We start from the raw sequence: 25,209 nt of genomic DNA on the forward strand, positions 1-25,209 counted from the left end.
GTGTTGCGATAGCCTGGCAGGGGTGAGACAGCTGCGCATATTGTGCATTTTTTTATACATTTCCGTTTTCTTGCGCCGAACTGCTCCAAAAGAGCCTCTAAAGCTAGAATTTTGATGCCAACCTCAACTTCAGTGGAGAAGAAGGCTACGCTATGCGGTTCCAGTAGCGCTTTTGCTGGAGGCATACGTGTAACCACAACGGCATTTTGGTGACGCGGGGCGTCGGGAAATATTTGGTGGTGGTAGCGGTGGTGGTGGTAGTGGTGGTTAGAAGAGAAAGAAGGCACCCAATTTCTGACGCCCGGTAGGGAGCACGGCGCAGTGCCTGAAAATATTGGAATCCACGATGACACTGTTCGTGAGCCTTCTGAAACCACGGTTTTGAGGTGGGAGGCTCTCTCTCTCTCTCTGCTCGAGTGCACACACGGCGCAGCTCTGACCTCGGCCCATTCTTCGCAGATGATTGTGGCGTGCGTATTCGATAACAACCAGTATTTCGCCCTGTAGCCTCTTGATTGCTGTTATCTGAGAACAATGTTCCCGTTGATCACTGAAGATGACTTTTTTTTTCCTGACCCTGCCGTACTGCAGGCACCAAGAGGGAAAGAACCAGGGGGGATGGCGACCACTATGGTCACCGCTCCGCTGCGGTCCCTTTGCAGATTTTGCGTAGAGTGGATGGTTGCCCGCGCACGATCCGAGAGGCTAGGTGGCGCATACACTGCGGTTCGTGACAGCGGGGTTATGATGGCGTGACGAGGGGTAGCCGCCTCCTGCGGACCCTGCACGAAACTGACGATTGCTGACAGAAGGCACCGCGTCTATTGTCGACGTTGGTCTGAGCCAGAATATATATATATATATATATATATATATATATATATATATATATATATATATATATATATATATATATATATATATATATATATACAGAGAGAGAGAGAGAGAGAGAGAGAGAGAGAGAATGCCAACCTCTTCCTTCTCTGAAGAACAGAAAAGAACATGGAAAAGTGTCATCACAATGTGGGTGAACTTGTGATAAACGGGGAATAATAACAGTGGCTTTTTTGTTTGTTTCATGTGCTGGGGCACGCTTATAAGTACACGACTGCTTCTGATGCTGTTGTCTCTATTCATAGATTCTCACCCTATGATGGCCCTCTTCTATGCAATTGTGGTTTGTGTCTCGCGTTTCCATAAAACATGACCTTTTCAGACGTGGCCTCGAAGTCCTTTCAGACCTTCGTAATTTTCGTAATGTTGAGGCCATCGACGGAGTATTGCATTCACACCAGAAGATCATCCCTTCGTATTTTGGTTAGCACATACCAAGAGACGCTGTCGCATTTTTTTATTTTTCTTTTTGTTGCACCGCAGGGCGACGATTGACACACCAACTGAAAGTAGAACGTGTCGAACCTAATATGAACGCCGGGAATGATGGTAAAGTGCCGCTGATTTTCTCGAAATTCCATCGTAACGGCGTCGGAATAGACGGACCTTGCTGAATGAATGCACAGAGAACAATGGGAAGCAGAAATAGGTCAGGCTTCATTTTTAATTTTTCCACTCACTTTAAAGAACGCTGATTCGGTTCGTAAAAGTGCAGAAGGAAAATTAGGGGGAAGCTGGAGGCACTTGCTTGGAACTTAGCCCTATGTACCTGTGGAATGCTCATCTTTTATTAAACTGAGAAGGCACGCAGTACATCACACGCTGCGGACTAAATTAGTATGGAGTTTTCTTTTGCAGACACGAGCGAGTTTATTCCGAGCAAGTACTCCCAGTGTTCACCGCTAGTCGCCTGAACTCATCAGTTTCGGCGTGACGGCCTTGCAATATAGGACGCTCGTGCATGCCGACGCCGAAGAAACGCAACCGTTTGTCCCATCTTCGTCTTTCGTTCAACCTTTTTCCGATTGGGGGCGTCGACGAAATGGGCTCGGCAGTGCGCGGCTCCTACACACACACAGTGTTCCTGTGCCGGGCTTGGAGGGGCGCGCTCTTTAAACTATCTGCATTCTTCGACGCAAGCAGCTGGCGAGCCAGCGGTCGTGTCTGTGCAGCCTGTCCTTCGCTGGGCGTGAATGGGGGCAGCGGCGAATGGCCGCCGCCGAGCGGGGGGGAGGGGGGGGGGCTGCGCACGCGGTTGCATCCGCGCGACGAAGTGTGCCACATAACCTGCATGCTAAATGTAAAAGAAATGTGAACCGTGAAGAGATCAGCATAGGCTTGAGGACTGCTGACGCCTGCGTCTTCGCTCGGCGCATACATTTTTGCGTGGTTGCGTTTCTCATCTCTTGTCGTCTCGAACTTTGCTCGTGGTTGTGACTTGACCTCCCGCTCCTATGCGTGTGCCCGTAGAAATGAAAACGGGTGACGCGGTTCAGCGCGTGACCTTTTCGCGCCTTGCTCGCGCGAATGACACGATGTAGCCAGTCCTGCCTCGCTGGTGGCGACTGCGTCAAAGTAAAGGATCAGCTGCGTGCCACATCGCCTGTCACGCCAGCTGTGGTGTTTTAAATACGAATTTCTTCAGCGCTTATCTACCCCTACATATTAGCTCTATGTTACCTTCAGCGCTGTCATTTTCTTTTTCACTCTCGCTTGTATAATGGCTCTTGACACTCAAAGCATTACGTGCGGGTTGTGCTATATAATCGCTGGACAATCAGCCTATAGATGCTTCACGCGTGAAGCAGCGAGATGCATTGTAAAAAAAAAATGTGATGGTGTGATTGCACGGGGCCTTTTAGTGTCATCAGCAGCCCAAGAAGCCGTATCTACTATCCTCTCCAGAGTTCACGTAGTGGCTTAGTCAGGTATCCGCGTTTGTGTCGCTGTCGAAGCACTTTTCGTTGTCTCATAATGTTTTCGCGCTTGCCTTTCAAGGTGCGTGTGCAGTGGTTGTTGTGTAAAGCTGGGCCGACAGGATTTCGTTATTAGCTTTCTGCTAGCTTCCAGACGTACACGGAACGTGTGCAATGAAGACGACGAGGAAACGTGAGACGCAGGCCTGCCACTGTTTTCGAGACTTGCTCAACAGGAAGCGTCGTCACGCAGCATGCATGATTGTCTCGCAAACGCGTGCCGTCGCGGTGTTCGACGTCCGGGCGTGCGGCTGCGCGCGGAGTTTGCGATGTCCCACAAGCATACGGTACTTGACAGATGCGCCTCGCACCGTGTATTGCGATGTCGTTCGTGCTGTGCGGGGGGGCCGATCTGACGAGACGTTTTAGTTCGGGCGAATGGTGTGTGTGTGGCCAGGCCACTTCTGCGTGCGCGGCACTTTCGCTCATTCCGGCTACCCTGATGTAACTGTTTAGTGTAGAAGTCTTCTGGGTTGATATCTCGCGCCAGAACAAGAGTAACAAGCAGTAGGCGTGCCAAAAAAAGGATCTGTCTCCCTTAAGTCCATTCCCCCACCGCATTCCTCCTTTATTTTGAAAGGAGAAACAAGGAAGATGCGTCTGTATGACGGCGCAGCTGTCCACCCTGGATTTGAATTGCCCGGGAGTATGAAAACGTGGTCGTGTTGCTACATATTGGTCTTAACAATCGCGAAGGCTTTTAGGCTGCAGGATAATGGCTCTTGTCATAAAGCGGGCCCATCACTGAGAAGAGCTTCGCCAATCACCTAAGTCCACATCCGAATCAACGAAGCGTGACGCAAGAAGGGGAAAACGTCTGCAGATTAAACCTCTGCAGCCCTCTGCATCGCTTCGCAGATTCTATGCGAATAGAGAGCTGCGGTGCGTACTCGATGGAGCCGTCAGAATGCGAATACGCGGTGGCAAACAACTGTACACGCCACGCATTGTCGTTCGCCGACGCGGAATGCGGCCTTGGTTTAGGCTGGACATTGTCAGCAAATGCGTCTCGGAAGTGGAATAAGCCTCGTGTGCGTGGCTGCCGTCTTTCGAAGCGCGACCTCCGCCTCGAGGCCGTGCTGCTCAGTCATCCGCGCGTGCGTGCCCTGTGCTGCTTGCGTCGACGAACTGAGCCGTCGTCGCCCTGCGCGTTTCCAGCGCTGGCCTCAGCATTCGTGAGGAGAGCCTCTTCGTTTGGGAACGCTGCCTCCGCGCCACATCTGCCTGCGAGAGGCCGAGCCAAGGAAGCACGCGCTGTCCCTTTCAATGGCTGTTTGAAGGAACGGCTGTTTACTTCTGCGGGCGCGCGGCCTCAGGAGTGGCCGGCCTCTGACGCGCAGCGGGGCTCTTCTTTGGGACGGCCGCATTTGCATCCAGAAGGGCGCTTAGTTACGCAACGCATTGGCCGCCACAAGTTGTTCGGTGAGGCCCTGTAGTGCGTGGCTTGATATGCCCCGCCGACGAGGCTCGGGTAACGAAGGTCCGCCGCGGCCTCGGCTACGTTACCCGCGTTGACGGTGTTGCGTGGTATACTATAGTTTGGCCAGGCTGCGCGTCTACGTGTACAGGCTTGTTAAGATGGAAGTTGTGCTATATATATATGGTTAGTTACTTTATTGTATACATTCCCGCTCCCACCTTGGTGCTCCGCAGGCTGACTAACCGACGGCGGTGACTCAATGCCAATCAGCGCGTGCGCGGCCAACGGCGTCGGAAGGGAAGCATTCTCTTCTGCAAATCTGGCATCGAGCCCGTGTAGAGGGTTATGTATACCGAACACGAACTTGATCTCGGCGAGCGGGCTCTGGATATCTTCACTTCACATCTCGGACACAGAATTTCGCAGAGGTGTATTTAATAGTGTCAGTTTAATAAATGAAAAGGCTATCTGATAACAGTGATTGATTGATTGATATGTTGGGGTTTAACGTCCCAAAATCACCATACGATTAATCTGATAACAGTGATTGCCTAGAAATAACAACGCTGTGGCAAAACGGCGTATTATTGTTGCACGACCCTCTGGTTGTCGTGCTTCACGTTAAGCAGGTCAGTCGTGCGGCGGAGCGCACATTTATTTATTTATTTATTTATCAGCTTTCTTAGCAGTCTCCTTAAGTAAGCCCACGTATCACGCAGTGAGCACGTCCACATTACGCAGTGATTGAAACGCAACATTTTTTTTCTTCGTTTTTTTTTTTTTAAGTATAACGACTGACATTAGCAACGTTCTGCTCGTGATAACCGTGCCAAGCCGCTGAAAATTTAGCCGCTAAGAGTAATGTTGGCTCCAACGTAAGTGTTTGCTCTTATGTAGGCGATGTAAGTAAAAAATTACGCTGGCACGGCACGCACGTTGGAAACGAAAGTACGAGCATTAACCGAAGTGTTCGCATTTGAATACGGGAGTACTGTCTACAACCTGCAGGGGATATGCAGTGGCTGCAAAGACCGCATTACTTGGTGGCTAATTCTATACTGAAGCGAGCTGAGGAAAACTTTTCACTTATAAAACGATGCGTACAAAAAACAATATTTCTTTGAATGCTGTACAGTGCTAGGTCTTCGCGCCACTAAGGCATTTAGTGCATGGGCAGGTGGACTGCATTAACAATACAGCCGTAACGTGTACGTTTGTGTGTGTATGTGTGGTATGCACACGCATGACGATACTTTATGAAATGTATTAATCGAATGGGGAAGTTGCTGTAGAGCATGCACTTCGCCATAATCAAAGCTTCGTGTCTATCACTTTGCAAGAAATTCGTATGGCTGATTGCGTTCAGCCAGAAATTGTGTGGTATCAGCTGCGTCTCTGTATTATTTTTCGTCGACGCAGCAGCGCCGAAGCCGCGAGGCCGAATAAGTTACAGCTCTCATCGCAAGCAGTCACGATTTTCGGCGGTAGGCATGCGATCCAGAGTTTGGAGGGGGGGGGGGGATATCGATGGCAGTGTGTCGGTGCCCCGGCACGCGCGTGGTAATCACCTCCCGCACTTGTCCACTGAGCGCCGGTTCCGGCCGGCCGGCCCTGTACAGCAGACCGCGTCTGCCGCGAAACACAAATGTTTTCCGTGCGGCATCGTAGGGCGTACGCATGCATCCTCGACTTGGCCGGCGGAGGTTGTTATTACGGCCGGCTACCAACGGCCGCATTTCGCCGCGGAGAAACCGAAGCGCGCGAGCACGACAGACAGCGCCCGAGGTGGCGCGCGCCCTTCGATCATATCGTCGGTCCAGGGAGGCCTTCGGAGCGCGCCGTGCTCGCCGGAGGAAGTGCTTTTCGGCCGAGTCGTTTTAACCGTTGCATTCACGACGGGGGCCGCCCATTGCGTGCTGTTCGATCGCCCTCGACGTTAATGGTTCTATTGATTTGCTTGTTCTGCCTCTCGAATGATGTTTGAACGCCACGACCCCCCCCCCCCCCCTTCCTCGGTTATATTTGGCGGATCGCGACGGAGACACTCGCCGAAGGAGCGGTTGTATTGTATAGTAACAGCGCCACAACTGTATCAAGAGACAAAATGGACAGGAAAGTCTCTTCCTACAGTTGTCGCGCCGTTATACTGTACCACTACGATGAACCGACTCGTCCAAATTAAACTCTTGTTGAAGGAGTGACTCCGCCCCGCCGCGGTGGTCTAGTGGCTAAGGTACTCGGCTGCTGACCCGCAGGTCGCGGGTTCGATTCCCGGCTGTGGCGGCTGCATTTCCGATGGAGGCGGAAATGTTGTAGGCCCGTGTACTCAGATTTGGGTGCACGTTAAAGAACCCCAGGTGGTCAAAATTTCCGGAGCCCTCCACTACGGCGTCTCTCATAATCAAATGGTGGTTTTGGGACGTTAAACACCACAAATCAATCAAATCAATCAATGAAGGAGTGACTGCGAGCGAACGAGCCGTGGGTGAATGCGATGTTCTCAGTTGTAGCCATCGTCGAGCGTCGTGTTTGCGTGGCCCGCGCTCCTTATGATTTTGCGTGCCTGTATCGTTGCAGGGAAATTGTCGGCTTGGAAAGACGCGCGACCATGTTCCGTCTATTTTGGGGAGGTGTATTAGGATAAATGCGAAAGGCTGCAGTTCTCTCGTCCGGGTGAAATTACTCACGAACTCGCGATGCTTGTAGTGTATCTCTCTGCGCATTGTCAATAACAAGCCCCTTGCTGAATGGCTGTTAGACCGTTACTTAGGCTTTTCTATTCCTGATGCGAAAACAGACGACGATACCGTGAGCTCTTATGTGCATAGTTACTTGATGACCGTGAGTAATGGAAGGTAGTTAGATGAAGCTGCCCTGCCTCTGCTTTCATCCTGCATACTAAGCGCGCAAGATTATTCTCAGCGCTTCTCTTTAACTGCAGCTTACTTTAGCTGTACATTACTTACAACTATATACGCTAAGAATGTTTCGTTAAGGGCAACAGCGTGTCAACATCCCCGTGCAGCTTGAATGTCAAGGCGATATTTCCCATCCTGTTTAGAATTATCTCAGAAGAGCAGTTTACTAAGTATAGCTATTTTTTTTTCATGGCAATGATTTTTTCTTTCTTGGACCGCGGGAGCAGCGACAGAAATGGCGGTCAGCTCATTCTGTGTTACTGCTGCGGTGTACCAAGGACAGAGGAGAGACGACTGGCACGGACGCGTGGCTTGCGCACCTCCCTGAGATCGTGCTCTTTAATCTGGCACTTAATTCACGCACTCCTGGAAAAGCGCGACGTGTCTGGCGAAATTTTCGTTTCACAATGGTTATCTTTTGGCCTCGAGAGTCTCAGTACAAACACGGAGGAATGAAGTACGGTTTTTTTGCGTATTTCAGTCTGGGCCCTTTCTTTCTTCCTTGTGTTACGTTTTCTGCTTGCCAGGTGCGTGCATCGCACTCCTTGCTTTCGTTATTTGGTCAGACTACGGGTTATTTATGCAGGTACGTGAGATGCCTGCGCTCCGGCTCGCAGAAATCGGATTGGTTAGGAAGGGACTTCGTGATCAGGTCGGAGGAAAAACAGAATAGCGTAAACGTTAGCAGCGGGAGACTGGTTTGTCGCAAGACGAAGGAAACTTGCATTATAAGTATTCAGCTGCATGGGCAGTGGACTTTAAGTCTCCTGAAGGCGCAGGAACGCCATAGTTCGTGTGTCCAACAATACGTGTTCATTAGATGCCTAATCATGGTTGTGCAACATTCAAAACTTTACAATGATACCAATATGGTCTTATTCGAGTGTTGTTTCGTGCAGAGTATTTGCTTTATAAAATTCTGTATACTTCTTATATTCTTTAAATTCCGTATCTGCCTTACACGTTCTATCAATAAATTGAAAAAGAACAGTGTAGTAACTTTGTCTGTGATATGTAACGTTGCGCATACAACTTGGGTGACAACTTTAATTATATCCGCGGGGAACATATATCGTATTTGAGTCCTTTCGGACACTGTTGGATTCTCTTTAGATTCGGTCTGAAATACTAAATGATATTAGCACACCCGTTCATAATGATTTGAGGTATGTCAGCATATCAGTTGCCGTTTGGATTTTATATTCGCGATTTAGTTAACGGAGCTATAATTATGAGGTTTTCCACGCAACGAACTCGCTCCAGAACAAGAGGGAGACACTGTGAGTGATAATAGCGAAAGAAACGAAAGTGCACTGATATCGAGAGAGAGAGAAGAAAAATTCGGATTGATTGGTTATTCGTCTCTCCTGAACAATACAAACTGAAGTTCTTTTGGAACTGCTGTTGCGAAGGGACGTGCATCATCGAGACAAAGCCCAGCTTTTTGCTTGGCTATCAGAATTGAAAGCACGTGATTGAGGAGAGGTTGGCCGCCTTTGTTCGCGACACGCACCAGAAATGAGCGCGGGCTTGCCTACGGCTGCGGCGGCGCCTCATGTGCTTGAGCGGGCTTTTCGAAAGGCCTCACCTTGATTAAAGGTTGGTGTTCTTCGAGGCCACGGTGTCGCCTTTTGCTGCAATTTCGAATTAATCTATTGAAAGGGCCGCGTAGCCATCGCTGGTCACGTATACCAAGGCTGGCTGCGCGCCGCCACTGCGACAAATGAACTGAGTGTTCCGAGCATTGTGTGCGCGGCCTTGTCAGCACGTTCGCACGGCGTTGCGATATTAGCTCCGTTCATATTCATTTCGCCAAGTTCCAACTCTAAATGTGGAGAGTATATAATGGAGTATGGTTCATATTCATTTCGCCAAGTTCCAACTCTAAGTGTGGAGAGTATATAATGGAGTATTGTTCATATTCATTTCGCCAAGTTCCAACTCTAAATGTGGAGAGTATATAATGGAGTATGGTGGCTTTACTGTCATTGATTGCAGGACTGCGTACGCCGGTGATAAAGAAATATAAAAAACAGTTTTTTTTTTCGCGATTTCGCGAAATGTTCGCGATTAAGGTTTCAATGACAGCGCAGTAGCCTAGTCTGGTTGTGACTGTTCATACTAACTGCAGTTAGTTAATAAAAAAAAGCTATTCATCCATGGTCCCTCAGCGACTTCGCCCCGCCGCGGTGGTCTAGTGGCTAAGGTACTCGGCTGCTGACCCGCAGGTCGCGGGTTCGATTCCCGGCTGCGGTGGCTGCATTTCCGATAGAGGCGGAAATGTTGTAGGCCCGTGTACTCAGATTTGGGTGCACGTTAAAGAACCCCAGGTGGTCAAAATTTCCGGAGCCCTCCACTACGGCGTCTCTCATAATCAAATGGTGATTTTGGGACGTTAAACCCCACAAATCAATCAATCATCCCTCAGCGACTTCCATGCAGTCCGTGAAAGCCATGTCCGCGAGAACTTCTATGAGTATGAATAAAACAATGGCGAGCGTTGCCCTAAGCTGCTTCGATACTTGTTACGAGTCACGTAATTAGGAGTCGTTTTAATCGCGCTGCGGGTAGATTGTCATTCGCGGCCTTGATCGCTCGCAGGTGTACATTGACGGCTTGTGCACCGCGCAGCAACTGTTATACTGTGCATCGTTCTATGGACGGTTTCAAGACTGCAAGCGTTGTACTTCAAAAAAACTTCCGGTCACCTCATTCACCAGCTCCTAACGTCAAAATAAAAGCACGTTTTCAATTTCTTTCAAGGATAAGGAAAATCTCTCTTTAGTTTTTCAGATAAAAGGAACGTGCGTGATGTTCAAAGGAATCTCTTATAATTTTCTGTAGCTCAGACGAACATTTATTTTAATATAGTTCGTCAAATAAGATAAGGAAAGTATCGAAAATCACCAGGCTATTTTCTAAAGCTCTTCTTGCCCACCAATGCTATTAAGGCACATCGGTGGATGAAACTGTCATCAAGGGTCTGTATTTCTCAAGAGTGAAATGGTCTATTGCAAGTTGCTGGAGAGTACACGCTGGCGACGCTATGCTCACCTTCTTTCACCGAGCAAAAAAACAACAACAGAAAACGAGTCGAGAACTGGTATAGCGTCGACGTTCACCGTCGCATGGAGTCATCTTCGCCGCGTCACGTCTCGCGTTTCCTTCATGCACCGCACTTGGCAACTACAGCGAGTGGACCACTCCCCTGCATGATGACCTGTGCAACCATTATATACGTGTGGTCACTCCTGGTTCGGCAGGCACGCTTATGCCGCGCTCGGCTTTTTGCGTCTGCTCTCGCGCCAGTATACTGTGCATCTTTAAGCGCATACGCTCCCTTTCGCGCGCGCCTGACTAATGCTGGGTGGGTGAGTTGTCCAGATGCGCGCTGCTCTCCACCGCTTCCTCGTCTGTCGCCCCCGAGGGCAGGGCGCAGCGCCAAGTGTTAAAATGTGGCTTGATTCGGGACTTTCGCGCTGCGTATACGCAGAAGTGGAAACTGGTCTTGGCACGGTCGAGGTCGCACTCCTATGGCGAGGGAACGTGTACTCCCGTTGTCGCTTCTTGGCGTCTCGCCGCTGCGCGAACGCGTTGTAGATGAGCGCGCATGACGCTACTATAGGCTATCGCTGCTTTTCACTTGACGAGTACACGTGACGCAGCCGTGCTGCCTGCCCGCTGCGCGCGCTGTTCCGTTTTAACCGCATGGCAGCATTCGAAGCGGTATAGGAATATACAGCTATTTAGAGTGCCTGCACGACTATTTATGTATCGCGAACAGGCTGCCGAACTCGCTTATAGACGATAGTTATAGCGCGAGAACAGAACGACGACACAGAGACAAGAAGGACAGGAGTCTGTGTCGTCGTTCTGTTCTCGCGCTATCACTATCGTCATGCCATACCAACTAGCCCAAGCTGCCACACTTCGCTTATAGGCCTTCTGCTGTTGTGAAATGCCGCTTTCGGTTCGTTTGGGACGTTAAACCCCGCAAATCGCTTTCGGTTCGACTATTCAAATAGTTTTCTATAACCTGAATAGCGATGCGCGTTTATAGATCAGATGTGATGACTTTACTGAAACCCGCATTCCAATAAAGTCTGGCTGCATAAATTTCGGGCTTGGTATGAACATTTTTCTACTATCTAACAATATGTCCGCGCACGTATATGCTATGCTGTGTTCGCAGATTTAAACACGACAATTTAGGTCCGAGTATTGCTCGCACTTTCGCCTCCACCCTCTTCAGTACGTGTTATATCTGCGTAACTTCGACCCACACGATTGATTCAGAGCGAGAATTGCGCATAGCGGTATTACTCGCAAGGTTACGCGGCTATCTCGGGCAACCGGTCATTGTACTTCAAGTTTTGATGTCTCGTTTCAGTCAGTGTGCACTGTACGCATGTATCTCACATACGGTTGAGATTTCTTGAGTATTGCCTGAGTGACTCTTTTAGCTAGCTTTCGTATGGTATACCTAAGATTTGGGTCGTGATTCCATGCGTGGCACCTTTTCGCGTTAACGATTTCACATTGTTTCTGCCGGTCACATTCCCTAACTTGTTTGCGTTTGCTTTTATCGTCGCCGCACAATGATTTATTGTCATTGGTAAACTCAGATTTCTGAACAGAGTGCGCGTGTTCCCATGCCCCCCCCCCCTCCCCCTTTACTTACGAGGAAGGCTCTATTTCGACTGCGCTACGCGGCCACACAGCTCCCGATCACGAAGCAGGAACGTCCTTGAAAGAAAAAAGAACAGGCGTGACCGCAACCGGTGTGTATCGCCCGTTTCTTTGCTTTTCAACATTCTCGAACCTTTTGTGTTTCCCGCGGCAATTGATGGCAGCCGCAGCAGCGCCGTGGTCATATTCGACAACGATGGCGACACTGTTCGCCTTCTTTCTAGGCGCCCACCTGGGTGGACCTCATTGGCGCACGTGCTTTCGGTGCCCGGCACCAGAATCATTTATCGCGCGCGCGCCAGCCATTGTGCGGGGGAGGTTCGGCTGGTCCGACCAGCTCGGCTATCGAGCGCAAGGCGCGTGCTTCGCAGAAAAACAAAACAAGAAAAAAAAAGGACGTCCAACACGTTGGGCGGACCGCGCGCGCTGCCGTCCACTCATGCCCGTATGGAGGGCTGGGTTAGATTTTTTTCTTTATTTTTTGCGATGGTCCCGTGGAGCGCTTGCTAGCTCCTTCGTCAACGATTACAGTTGTCGTCTTTTGAATGCCTGCGTTCATTGTCAGACGTAGCGGCCAGCGCGCTTTCTCGCGTCATCCGTTGGGACCCGGTACGATTTCAGCATTGCGCCAATAGCACACAGTGCAATGCTTTCAAACTTCAAAAAAAAAAAAAACTTGATCGTTAGCATGGTCATACAACGAAGTATGGGTGCTGAGCAGTCATGTTTTTGTGTGTACCATTTAAGTGTGTATTAGAGTTTTGGCGAGTTACGGAAATACTGTACGCGAATACGGTACCGCTCCTCCTTTCCCGGTGGTTGACCATTTGTCGGTGAAGGCACTGCGTCACTCAACCCCATTTTTTTTCACCCTCTTTCATGCCAAGAATCTCTCTTTCACACCAACACCACAAAAGCTTTTTCAGAAATTAATGTGAGGTTGTCATGTCTCATTGTTGCCTGTCGACCTACACATGTTACCGAGACACCTGTCGTCCGGGGAAGAGGGCGCACTGTCACTGGAATGGAGGAGCGCCACCGCGTACTGCCTTATACCGCCTCTACTTATTTGTGTACCGATTTTCGTAACTTGGGAAAACACTCTATTGTTGTCGTCGAGATGTGTACGTGTATACGCACAACACGGTAAGTTTGCACTTGGGCCCCTCAGTTTTTCACTGAATAGTCTCTTCATCTCTCTATTCGCCAGTCAACACACTTACGACCTCGTATGTTGCCTTGACTTCGATGGCAGACATGTATGCCCTTGCGTCTTTTAAGCTTTGCAGAGTCGAACGTCAGGAATAAGTGTCGGGTTAGGAAGCCATACTTTCAGGTGTGGAGGGTCAATTCTTCAATAGCCACACAGATGCCGAAATGCGACAGTTATGCGTGGGCCCTAACGCCTACACACCTGCCGTGAAGAATGCGATGGGCGTCGTGGCGATCTGTCTTCGCGGCCTTCCTGGCATAAGGGCCAGCAGCTGCTCTGTGTGGATGCAGCACCACGCGCCCGGAAGTCGCCGCATCGAGGGCGGGTTGTGCGCTTGCCAGTGACGGCCGCTAATGACATGGCGTCTGAAACGCGGCTGGCCCGTTCCTTCCGCCCACGAATCAGTGTGGCACGTCCAGGAGAGACATGCATTCTCGTAGCAACTACGCACCCTCCTGTCATCTGAACGCCACCGATGGGTCTACCTATACGCGGCACAGCCGGTGCTGTCGATGTTGTGGTCCGTTATTTTGCTTGAAAGATTTCCTTCTTGTTGAAGAATGAAAGAGGTTGGCCAATGCGTCTTTGTCGTGATTGCAGAGTTGCAGGGTGTGTTTATTCGGGCCATCTTTTGCGTTTTATGCGGTGGTTCCACTAGAGTGGGAAGTACAAAAAGTGCTAACATTTTTTTTTTTTTTTGCGAGATTCGTATGTCTTAGTTTACTTACGAGCTCATGTGGTCGTAAGGACACATTTTGCGTCGCTTGTTCTGAAATTCAAATTGTAGTTTTATGACCGCTCTTTTCAGCGAAATACTCCAGGTGAGTACTGCGGCGGGTATGTTCATGTTAAACTCCGTGATTCTGTTCGATCGGCTGTATTACAATGAAAAATGCTGAAATGTATTACTCGCAGTGCTTCCTTACCGAAATGTCATCGAGCCTCAATTACTGAACCTATTCAGTCGTATGTTTCCATATAGAACATATGTGGATGCCAGTGGCGGATATAGTCAAGCCTCACTCCTCATACACAGGAGTCATTTGTACGCTGGGCGTTTTCACGATGAGCGTTTTCGAGCGTTCATTTCTCCGAGTCTCGCACGACGGCACCCGATCATTCCGGCCGGACAGTCCCGCGTCTGCAGCGCACGAGCAGGTTAGATTGTTTACGTTTTTGAGTGGCACGCTGTTTCGCTTTCCTCTGCTGGCCATGCATGCAAGCAGCTCTTGTGTCGATCCCCACTGTATTTAGACAACCTCACGCGACGCGCCTGTCGCGCCCACTCTCAGGCTGGCCGCTTGGATTGTGGGCTCACCTGGACAGCACATTGGGCGCGCGCTTGTTCGGGTTGTCAAAGCGACGGGACTATCTCCCAGAACACGCTTGCTCGGACCAGCGCTTTTCCGACAAGATCGAAGTGAACACGCGTCGCTGGACTCCCTCGGTCCATCGGCCTTTGTCAGCGGAGGGAGGCACTCGGCCCTCGTGTTCGTAATCGCCTGCCTGCCCGCTTCACTTTGTGCGTTCTCTCGTGGGCGAACTCGCGCGGCCAGATGCATCTCATTGCAGCGGCTGTCGTGGTTGTGTAACTTGTTTTGCGCCGTGTACGATATGTAGCCCTCATCTATCTCTCTCTCTGTGTGTCTGTAGAATATGTATCGAAGCCATGCATCGGTCATGCCAGCTACGGATACTGTGTCCGCTGTCCCTGCGTCAGTCGTTTCTTGTGCACGATCTTGATGCTGGAACTAGTGTTTGTTTGGACTGAAAGTATTACTCAACCCGTGCTTATTTAGAGTAAGAACGGTTGGAACTCGAAAAGCCTCCACATTTGATGCCAAATTAAGCACCTTCTTCACCTTCGTGCGATTTGTATGTTGTTGTTCAAAAGGCATTCACACGTGTAACGTGAAATGGTGGTGGTATCAATACAAATTGTATGTGGTAGAAACGTTGACATGGTCCTCTGCGGGGCGGGGGGGGGGGGGGGGGGGGCTTTGTGGAGGATTACGTTGCGAATGCGAAGTCGCATCTGCTTCGCGTAAATCTACATGCTTCAAGAGTGCTACTGCGATTTCGCCGTACAAACCTCCTCACTTTTCTCGACCAACGACCCACTCGCACAAAGGAAGCATCATCTCTACAATCTTTAAGTAGTAGCTCTGACCCTACCACATTCGTAAGGTACCTTGCTGGGCGAATTAGTACGTTATTACGCTGTACTATACATGGGGTGCCGGCGAATGAGAAGAGAAACCACCTGTAACCCCTTCGTTTCTTACTCGTTGGTTTTCTTATTCGCTTACGGCTCTCTGGCATCCGATATGACATTACCACTTTTGTCAACATTACTGTGCCATTTACCAAGTGGTGATGCTGTTGAGGAATTTTCATTTTCTTCATGCTCTGTGCGCGCATGTGCGCTTATTCTTAGCTTAGCGCCTGCCCCGCATGTCTGTTTCAGTTTGTAGCTCTCGCGAAGGCTTGGTTTCCCCGATGGCTGTTCTTGCGCATTCCCACGGGACGCCGTCGACGTCATGGGCCGTAAACGGGCGGTGGTGGTATAGCCGACGTGAGGCAGGCGACCCAGTGGGCGGCTCCGCACAGCGCCTCTTTTGTCGCGCTGACCGCTTTCTGCCTGCCGATGACCGAATCCAAGAGCGTGTCCACGCGATGTCTTCCCTTTTTTGTTTTCTTGGCGCTCGGCGTGGATGCACAAGCGGAACTGCCGCCTGTCCGGCCGCGCGCTTTCTTCCGCCACTCGCTTCGCCGGTGCGCGCGAAAGCGGGACAATAGGAGGAGACAATGGCTGTCGCCGAGTGGCGTCGTCGCGGGTGAGCTTTCGTGAGCCGCGGAACAGATATCCGCCAATAGGTCGAAGCACCTTCCCCACCCCTTTCAAGTGTCGGACAAGGGCCGCAAAAGTTCGCCAGGTTTCTGAATCGGTTAGCGCCAGGCGTGAGGAAGCTTTGGCGCTGTCCAAACAATGCGACCGGTTGGCCTACATTTCGCGGTCTTCATCGCTTTCGCTCGCGTTTTCCGCGCGTGCGTCGTCTCGTCGTATATCTGGTCGTGCGCTGGGGCCAAGGCGCGAGTCGGCAAATATTAGATGAGAATCGCGATGCCCTGGCCGGGATGCGAGCGCGGGAGGCGGCGTAATGATAGAGCGACGATGCGCTGGGCAGATGAGTGACGGCCATGTTTGCCTGACCTTATTGCTTTGTCCGCGTGCCGAGAAAATCGGGTGTGCGCGCGCCCGTGAACAATGGAGAGACCGCTGGAGATGCGGCCGCTCCTTGTTCGTCGACCCTAATTTTATTACCACATATATACGCGCACGGCCCGAGACAATGCAGTCTCGTGTAGACGCATTTCCAGGGAGGGAGCTCCAGCCCACGGTTCGGGAGACCCGGCCGCCGCGACTCTACCATCGCTCGTCCATTGTTCTCTTTGCCCGCCGACAGGGAGAGGGACGAGGCACGAACTGGTAGCAAGACGAACGGTGGACTCATCTTGATCGGGAACGGCTCCCAATGCTATGTCAGCTTGGTTAGACCTCCTGTGTTTCTTCTTTATATCCCTTCACTGGGCTGTATTTTAACATATACTTAATGTATACTCGCCGATCATACACATACAACTGCGTCTTTGTGTTCGTTAAGGACGAATAGCTCATCTTTTCTTCTTTCTCAACGGAAACCTCTGTGCTTACGTCCATGCACCTCTGTGTGTGAATGTACACAGCTTGAGTGCGTGCAAGCTGTCTCCGCCGTGTTAATGTTCACATCATGCACGACTGTATACGTAAATGCGCAGAGTTTGCGGGGTGAGAGCGCTTCGAAGAAGTCGCGGAATGCGGCTGCCGTTGCACGAAACACGGGCGATGCTTCCTCACTTGAGGGAGGGCATACGTGCGCGGCAGCTGCCTCGGTATATGTGGGCCAAATGCAGATGCCAGCGGGCCTCCCAAGGCGTGTCCGCCGGCGTTTCGGCCGCTTCCCAGGTTAGGTCGGGTGAAGTTCGCGCTGGCCCCCTCTGCGCTAATTCACAGCGTGCACGCTGAGACCGGAGATAATCTGAGGAGCGTTCTTCCTTCCTCGAAGGCCCTTTCTCCGAACCGCCCATCTGGCGCCTTCTTGAGAACTTGCGAGTTCTCCCCTGCCGCACATTGTTGAAGTCACTGACAGAAGAGGTATGCGGCGCGCTGAAAACGGAACACTTATCTTGAAATTACATGGACGGTGTGTTTATTTTATTTTTATTTTTGTATGGGAAGTTCACTTGGAATGCTCTTTCTGGGAAAAACGCCACCATGCATGTCCTGTTTCATCCGCCAGGCTGATTCTGTACCTGTTCGTTAATGCTGACCGTGCTTCAACAATTATTATTATTATTATTATTATTATTATTATTATTATTATTGCTGTTGTTGTTGTGACCCCGCTACCTTTACTGAGATGTGTTTTGTAATTGGATGGGCTGTGTTCCGACCTGACGCTTCGTTGCGATGCACACATTGTTCTTTGTAAATTCGTTTTGTCTTGCCGTTTCAGTATAGTCAGTCACCTCTATTCGGCACACATTTACTTGTCGGCCACACTATTACAACTTTTGCCTAGTTGTATGCCTTAATTAGTCGCGTTCCTTTAAGAAATAAAAGAAAAAAAATAAAGGTTGATTAACGAGTTTGTGTGGCAAGGTTGTAAAGCGGCCTCGAATTATTTATGTATGATAATTTGATTGGAACAAACACTAGAGGCGAACAGCTTAGATATTGTAGGCCTTAGTTGTTTTTAATTCTTATACTCTTTTTTTTTGTTCTTTCTGTTGAACACATGTACCCTTCAGGCACACCTCAAGGTAAACTGTAATACAGATTTCGGGCAATGTTAAACGTCCACACATGGGATTTAATGACCCAGAATCTTCTCACTCGGCTATGGAAGTTGTGTATGCGCATATATATAATAAACTTTTCTGGGTTTTACGTGCTGTCATACCTACAATATGATACTGAAGCACACCGAGTAGACTACTCAGGATAAACTATGACCGCAGCTAACTTTCACCTCCGTCTAAAATGCATGGGCATTTTTTTCATGTCGCCCCACCGAAATGCAGCTGCCGCGACCTGGAATCAAACGTGAAAGTTAAAAAAAAAAAAAACTAAACTCACGCGTTCGATCAGCTATGTTGAAAGGATCGCTTTTATTTTTTTTTTTTTTGCTTGTGCTTTCAGCCAATCCTTGTTTCTCTTTATATCAAAATAAACGCCCAACCAATGATTGCGCGTTACTTATATTTTATTAATGCGTTGGTATGAGTACTAGCTAAAAAAGGTACAAAACTGCATCCTGCTTTCAGATTAGTCACATTGTCAGTGCCTTGAAATGTGCGTATTTTACTAGGACTTATTGCTGCGCTAATTGTACAAGTCTTGCATTGTAATTACAGTAGCTTGAGGCAGCCTAAGAGCGGGAAAACAAGGAACAACAATGTCCTTGTCTGTTCTCTTGCTCTTTCATGCCAGTTCTCACTTCGAAATATAGGCTTTCATATACCATATATACTTGTTACAAAAAAAGTGACACAACGTTGATGCATTTATCGGCAGTTCAATATTCGTGAATGAAGGGTCCACTTATTAATAATAATAGCTTAATTATTTCAATATGAATCAGCGAAGTACAAATTGCTGCAAGTGTAAAACTGAGTGTGTAATCTCCTTGAGCACCATGCGTTTTACGTGAGCTCTTTTCCCGAAAGGGACAGGCAATTTTATCTCATTGGCGGACGTGTTTTTTCATTGATTTCATTGAGCGCACAAAAAAACGAGAAAGGAAATACCGTTATTGGTGAACAAACAGACAAATGTACAGGCAGGCAGGCAGGCAGACAGACAGACCAATATGTTCTCGTCCAAGGTCCCCAAGAAAGAATCGTTTAAAAAAAAAAACGTCAGAAATGCTGTCACCGTTGCGTGTAGCTCAAGAAGCGATGTGCGGGCCGGCCAGTATGACCACTGAAATTATGTCAACCGTCTAGACATTCAGGTTGGTAATAAAGCGAAACACATTGTGCTTCATGTAAGCGTGTATACTTAAATCAGTCTAATAACGTTCGGCGGAATGGCTCCGTTTGCTTTGGTTTCATACCGCTACGCGGACACATCGTAGCGCTTGCTTTGGATAATCTGCTCCGGAAGCATGCGCGGCACGGATTAGCCGTCGCGCACAAAGCTGGCTGATATGATGGATGGTGTATACGAAAGCGGTATGTCACTAGTGACACAGTATATTTAAAGATGACCCGCCACTTGAATCTGTTATCCGAGAACTGTTTGAGTGAGTGGCCAACGGCGCAACTTCGCGCTGCCCTGCAGATTCACTGGGCCGCTGGATTTGTTTGGCTCCCTGAAGCGTTGCCTAACGCGAAATTAGAACGTTTTTGCGTTTGTGTTTGTATACCTTGTTGATTTTCTTGTTGTTAGGCGCATTTCTGACTTGAATCGTCACTTAACTGCCTTCGTGGTGGAAGGATCGTTTAATTATTCGTAACAAATTCACCGGTGAGATCTAGCACTTCCGCCGGCAGACGACAAAGCTGGAGGTGTATCTCGCGATGTCCCTCTATTTTCATCTCGAATTTCTCTTTCGCCGTCACGCTCGGAGCTGTGCCTGGTGGAGCATTGAAATACTAATCCTTTGAGCGGCTCGCTGTGAGGGTGGCCTCCGTGTGTCCACTGCAAAGGCCAGTCGCCAGGCTGGCCTGCGGAGGCCGATGCTATCGATCTCGCTGTAGCCGCGCTGTCGATGCTTTTGATTCGGAGCGGCGTGCGTGTGTTTTGCTTGACGAATGGGCGAGGGTGCCTGCCACAGGTCTTGCGTGCGTTGGCATTCCCGCGTCTGGTGGTGCATTCAAGGCTGCGCGGCTTTTCCGTTTGGCCGCGCTGAAGGGAGGGGAGCTTTGCGCTGCTGCCGAACTCACTGCGCCGAGGGACGAAGTCATCGAGTCTTGCCAAGGATATCCAGCGACGCACACACGCTCGTCGCGATTGCGCTTTTGTGCGGTTGTTGCCGCGCAAGCGGGTTGACACTTTCCTGCCTCGCCGCTGTATAATGATGGCGATTCTTTTTGCCCGATTCAACTCCATACTTACCTTCCTGGTTGACCGATTCGGAGGATAACAAGGGCAGGCAGTGCCAGAAGAAATGTAGTAGGACTGTTAACTGCGGAGTGTTGCTTTCGTCTCTAGGGGGCGCTTCATGGTGTCCAGCTCACGTCCACAATATTCGACCATATATTTCACTCAGGAGCAATTTCACGCTTATGCCTGTTCTCTGAGCTGTCGTCGTTGTTACATATAGAAGTTTGGCTCCTCAAAATGAAGCGTCAAGTACGAAGACGCCATTGTGCAATTACAGTGGCCGTCTTTGCTTGACAAGTTGTGCATGCTGGCGTCTAGCGAATTCCCCCTCATTAGAGGGAATCGAAGTACACAAGAATACGTGGCTCCGATACAGCTAACGCCGCTGTATACGATGCTCTATGAGCTCGACCATGTACTCCTCGCGATGGGTGGACTCGCGACGAACAGGCTCACGGCCGCGCCCGCCATCGGCATAATCTGTTGCATAATTATATCCATTACTGCTAATGTTCGCAGCGCGCCAGAGGGTGGTAATGGGGGTGCTACCGATTGGTTGCGCACAATGGATGGTGCAGCTCCCTGCCGATAGAGGCCTGGTTTCGAACTGAGGCTCCGAGTTCCTCCTCCTCTTAGTGTGCCAGGTGCTCGCGTGAGGGCATGGCCGACGAATAACTTCTTGCGGCGAGCATGAAGTGCTATGTTTAGCTATAAGCGAGCGTGTCGGCCGCTTGAGGATGAGCACGCCATTAGCGCTAGCACCGGTGTTCCTATAGAGCGGATTTGTTCTGGAGGTGGTCGACTTCGATGCTCGTACCCGTCGCGGTGGCTTACTGGCACGGTCTTTTGCGTCGGAGTACCATGTCGTGGACTCCATTGCATATCGTGGTGTCCGCATTCTGTATAGGGAATGCGAGAACATGCTCGTGCGACTATTATTTAATGTGCACGTTGAAAAGCCAACGTGTTCAGAATCGATTCGAAGGCCTCCACTTCGATGTGCGCCGTTGCCAACTGCGCGATTTCGCCGTAGAACCTCGTCGTTTTATAATGTGGAATTGTAAATGAGGCAGAGAACTAGCTGTGCTTATATGTGGGCATTTAATATCATGACCAGCTTTACTTGGCTTTCGTAACCTGTAAAGGTTCATGAACGCCATGGAAATAACCCCTCCGTTAGTATGTGCTCGCCTGTGTTTATTCATTCGTCATTGTTCAAGCCCTCCAGCCCTCTAGCAACTACTTGTGCAAACGGAGTAGCACTATATAGCTACTTCATTATTTTCCTATTGGGTTCGAAGTTTTATATATATATATATATATATATATATATATATATATATATATATATATATATATATATATATATATATATATATAGTCACTACGACGCTTTTAAGACAGGTGCCTCAGTGTTTCAATCATTCATTCAAGTGTAACAGAAATTGTAAACATTTCTTTGTATTAAACGATTCGGTGCAACTGCCTTTTCTGACATAATTCTTCACGTAAAACAAAAAGAAAACTCGTTGTGCATGTTTATAAAAAGCCGCATCGTCAACTGTCAAATCCTTGTTGTTTTTCCGTTCCTGAATATGTACTACTTCGGTCACTTTTCGATGCACTCTCCAAATAATGTACTTCTTCGAGCAAATTTATTCATAGTAAAGCATATTCATTTCCGAAAGCCGTAGTTAGGTAACAGCGTCGTGTCAGCTTTGTAATTTATGTTTACGCCTCTTTATAACCGTTAGCACGTTGAACGTATGCAGGGGCGAGATATTCTATACTACGAACATTGGAAGTGAATGCCGCGGTTTTTTTTTTTTTTCGACCCCCTCGCATTCACTTTTGCGGTCTTGAATTTGAGAATAGCATAAGTTTGATTATTCAGTAATCGTAGTGCATGAGTGCATTCACCCGACATTATTTGCAACGTTGCGTCTCCTGAACACATGCAAGAGTGCACACTGTCCGATGGGGAGCTGCTCTGCAAGTTTCAAGGTTCTCATCCGCACTTCAGACTAACCCCGTCGTTCCCTCTACATTGTTACGTTATTTATTGTATCTGTCTGCATTTAGGTATAATGCGATGGCAAAGAACTGCAGTAACACGCTGTCGTAGCCGATGGAGGCTAAAGTCACCAGCTTGCTGCATCCGTATTGTCTTAGCTTGGTCCGGATCTCACTTCAGCCGCCGTCGAAGTTCCTCCGACTCTGTTTGCTTTCGCTCGCTCTCTGGTCAACGTACAGGCGGAAAGTTGGCGCTCAGAGTGCGTGCGTGAGGCGTGAAGGACCGGTGTAGTCATTTCTTCGCGAGTGCCTGTTATGTCACTCGCGCTTATCTCTTGAGCACACAAAGAAGTGCGATCTCGCTGCCACGAGTGCTGTGCTCTGCCGATCGCCTCGAAACCGCGATGCGTCATGGTTCGCTTCGTGGAATAATCTGCCACTTTGTCCCGGATGTCCGTGCTATCCGCGGAGCCTCGGGGCCTTCGCGGCGCATTTCGAGATTCCTCGGCGCACACGAATTATACGAAACGCCCGCGTTCTGCAAAAAGTCGCCAAAGGAATTACGAGCGGAGAGTCATTTGCGGCTGTTATGAGCGATTTCTGGACCGAAGTTGGCACGCCTTAAGAATGTGAAAGGGAGCCACATTAACCTTCCTCGGGAGCATACGCCGCGCGCATGCATGCAGTCGAGATCTCTGTCGATTTGTGTGCCTCTCGTATACACTGATCGCGTACACACACGTCTCCGTATGTTGCACCGAGGAGCGCTATCCGCATTCGTTCGGCATAGATGATGGATGTGAAGTTCGTTTTTTGCCGTCTGCTTTGTTAATCGCGTTGCCGTCCCGCTCCGTTTTCACTGGTCTGTTGCACGCGCTTGTTAATCGGCTGTGCCTATAGTATGCTTGAACCTTTCGGATCTGGGAACGACCCACTTACTTTTAGCCGCGGGGGACGTTATAATGCCAATTACTGCACGCGAAGCTTTTTTTTATTTAGTGAATTACTTCCGGTAATCTTGAAATCTTAAGGTTCACATGCTTTCCACTAATGATTTTCTTGTCGACTATACTTTCGTTAAGTTTTGGATATGAACAGCTGCTGACGCTTTCACCTAATTTAATGGTTCACCGTTCGTGCATATATATAAAGAATATGTAATTGGAATTTTGCGAAAGCTTTACTGGTGTTGTATACTTGTCGCTTTTCGCTAAGCATGCCCTCATTTAGCCGGTACTCCATTTAGCACTTCTATGTGGAGATGCAACCTTGCCGTTGCAGTTGCTCTAGTAAAAAGGCCGGCCTGTATAACTTCGAACAGCGTCACGCTATGTTTATCGTGTTAACAAGTCCGACTACGGAATTTTTTGTGTACACTCAATAATTAAGGCGAGTGGTTCTTTAGTTGTCATCGTTGTGAATGGATATGCGCTTACGGCCATTGTTAGCAAAGGGCCGGTATCTGCATTAAATAAGTTTTGTGCATATATTAATGTTAGCGTGACTTTTCTACACTCCTATGTCGCACCATGATTACAGCACAACTGGCGACCGGAGGCCTCGATGGTATAGTTCCCACATTAACAGAGTATGTCACAAAACACGTGAAGGTATACAATGTGGTAGTTGTGTAGAACTTGCCCCGCCGCGGTGGTCTAGTGGCTAAGGTACTCGGCTGCTGAACCGCAGGTCGCGGGATTGAATCCCGGCTGCGGTGGCTGCATTTCCGATGGAGGCGGAAACGCTGTAGGCCCGTGTGCTCAGATTTGGGTACACGTTAAAGAACCCCAGGTGGTCGAAATTTCCAGAGCCCTCCACTACGGCGCCTCTCATAATCATTTGGTAGTTTGGGACGTTAAACCCCACACATCATCAACATCAGTTATGTCAAACTTCTCGATGTGGGCTTCAGGATAATAAATCTGCACTAAGCGACTCGATTAGCGTTGTTTGTAACCGTTACAACGTTTCAGCGAGTGACACGCGTCATCCACCTGTGCGGTCTACGTGAAACTGTCAGCATTACTTCCGCCAGTCGTCGGCGCTGTGTAGACGAGTGCTACGAAACACACTGACGGAACTGTACGCTTGTTGCTTTCATGAGGTGGAAAGTACAGGAACATGCTCTTATGTACTTCGTGCGCGCGGTAATTATGCCACGTGAAATGTGCGTAGAGCAAGCACGGCGAGACAATCGCGCCGTCAGCTGAAGGAGTAATGTCTGCGCAGCTCTCTCTTTCGTACGGTCACCGAAGAGAGCGCGTTGAAGGCATACGTTCGCTGGAGCCCACTGGAAAAATCTATCATGCTTGACGTGATATTCCACGGCGTTTCCTAGCAAACATTCTTGCAAGCATCATGCCGCGTCGGGGTTTCTGAATGAGGAGCTCACTCAAGATCTGAGCATGCCGCTTGCGTGACGTCTCAGGTCTTGAGCAGGCTGCAGCTGGACTACGCAGAGGCCGCGCGAGAAAAGGCAATCCCGCCACGGTGGACAACGGGCGCGCGTACTCACATGTTCGGATGCAGTCATGCTGGTCGCGTCCTCGTCGTCGTGTATATATCCCTCTTGTGCGCGTCGGCGCTCCACTCCGTGCACACCGTGGCCCGTGTGGCCGTTCGAGTGCCCGGCGAAACCTGTTGCGGCCGGCGCGCAGGTCTCGCGTGCCCCCCCTCGCCTCCCGCCGAGAGGAGAGCGCCGCTACTCATCCCCCCCCCCCTCCTGCATCTCTGACGTTGTCGCGATTGTTCCGGCCATCATCGGTCCCGTTTCCCAAATAAGCCGTACCTCCTGCCTTGCTTCGCGCCACCTTTCTCCGCGGCCGCGCGCACCCCTTTGACCGGCTGTGCAACTCCTTTCTCCTCGTGCGTCTTCCGCGGCATTTCTCTGTGCGGGACCTCTCAAAAGCTGTTACCGCGTGCCCTACGCGCTC

General features: G+C 49.6%; 2 protein-coding genes across 4 annotated transcripts in view; one reads left to right on the plus strand and one right to left on the minus strand.

The window, feature by feature from the left end:
- Positions 1-24,931, minus strand: part of LOC119176093 (uncharacterized) — a 57,300-nt gene extending 32,369 nt beyond the window's left edge. Inside the window, exon 1 of the mRNA XM_037427223.2 lies at positions 24,792-24,931. The gene's annotated coding sequence lies outside the window, so the exon portion shown is untranslated. The remainder of the gene's footprint in view (positions 1-24,791) is intronic.
- Positions 1-25,209, plus strand: part of Rab3GAP1 (RAB3 GTPase activating protein subunit 1) — a 358,494-nt gene that overhangs the window by 243,643 nt on the left and 89,642 nt on the right. The window lies entirely within an intron of this gene.

The sequence above is a fragment of the Rhipicephalus microplus genome, chromosome X, assembly GCF_043290135.1.
Source record: "Rhipicephalus microplus isolate Deutch F79 chromosome X, USDA_Rmic, whole genome shotgun sequence".
NCBI lineage: Eukaryota > Metazoa > Arthropoda > Arachnida > Ixodida > Ixodidae > Rhipicephalus > Rhipicephalus microplus.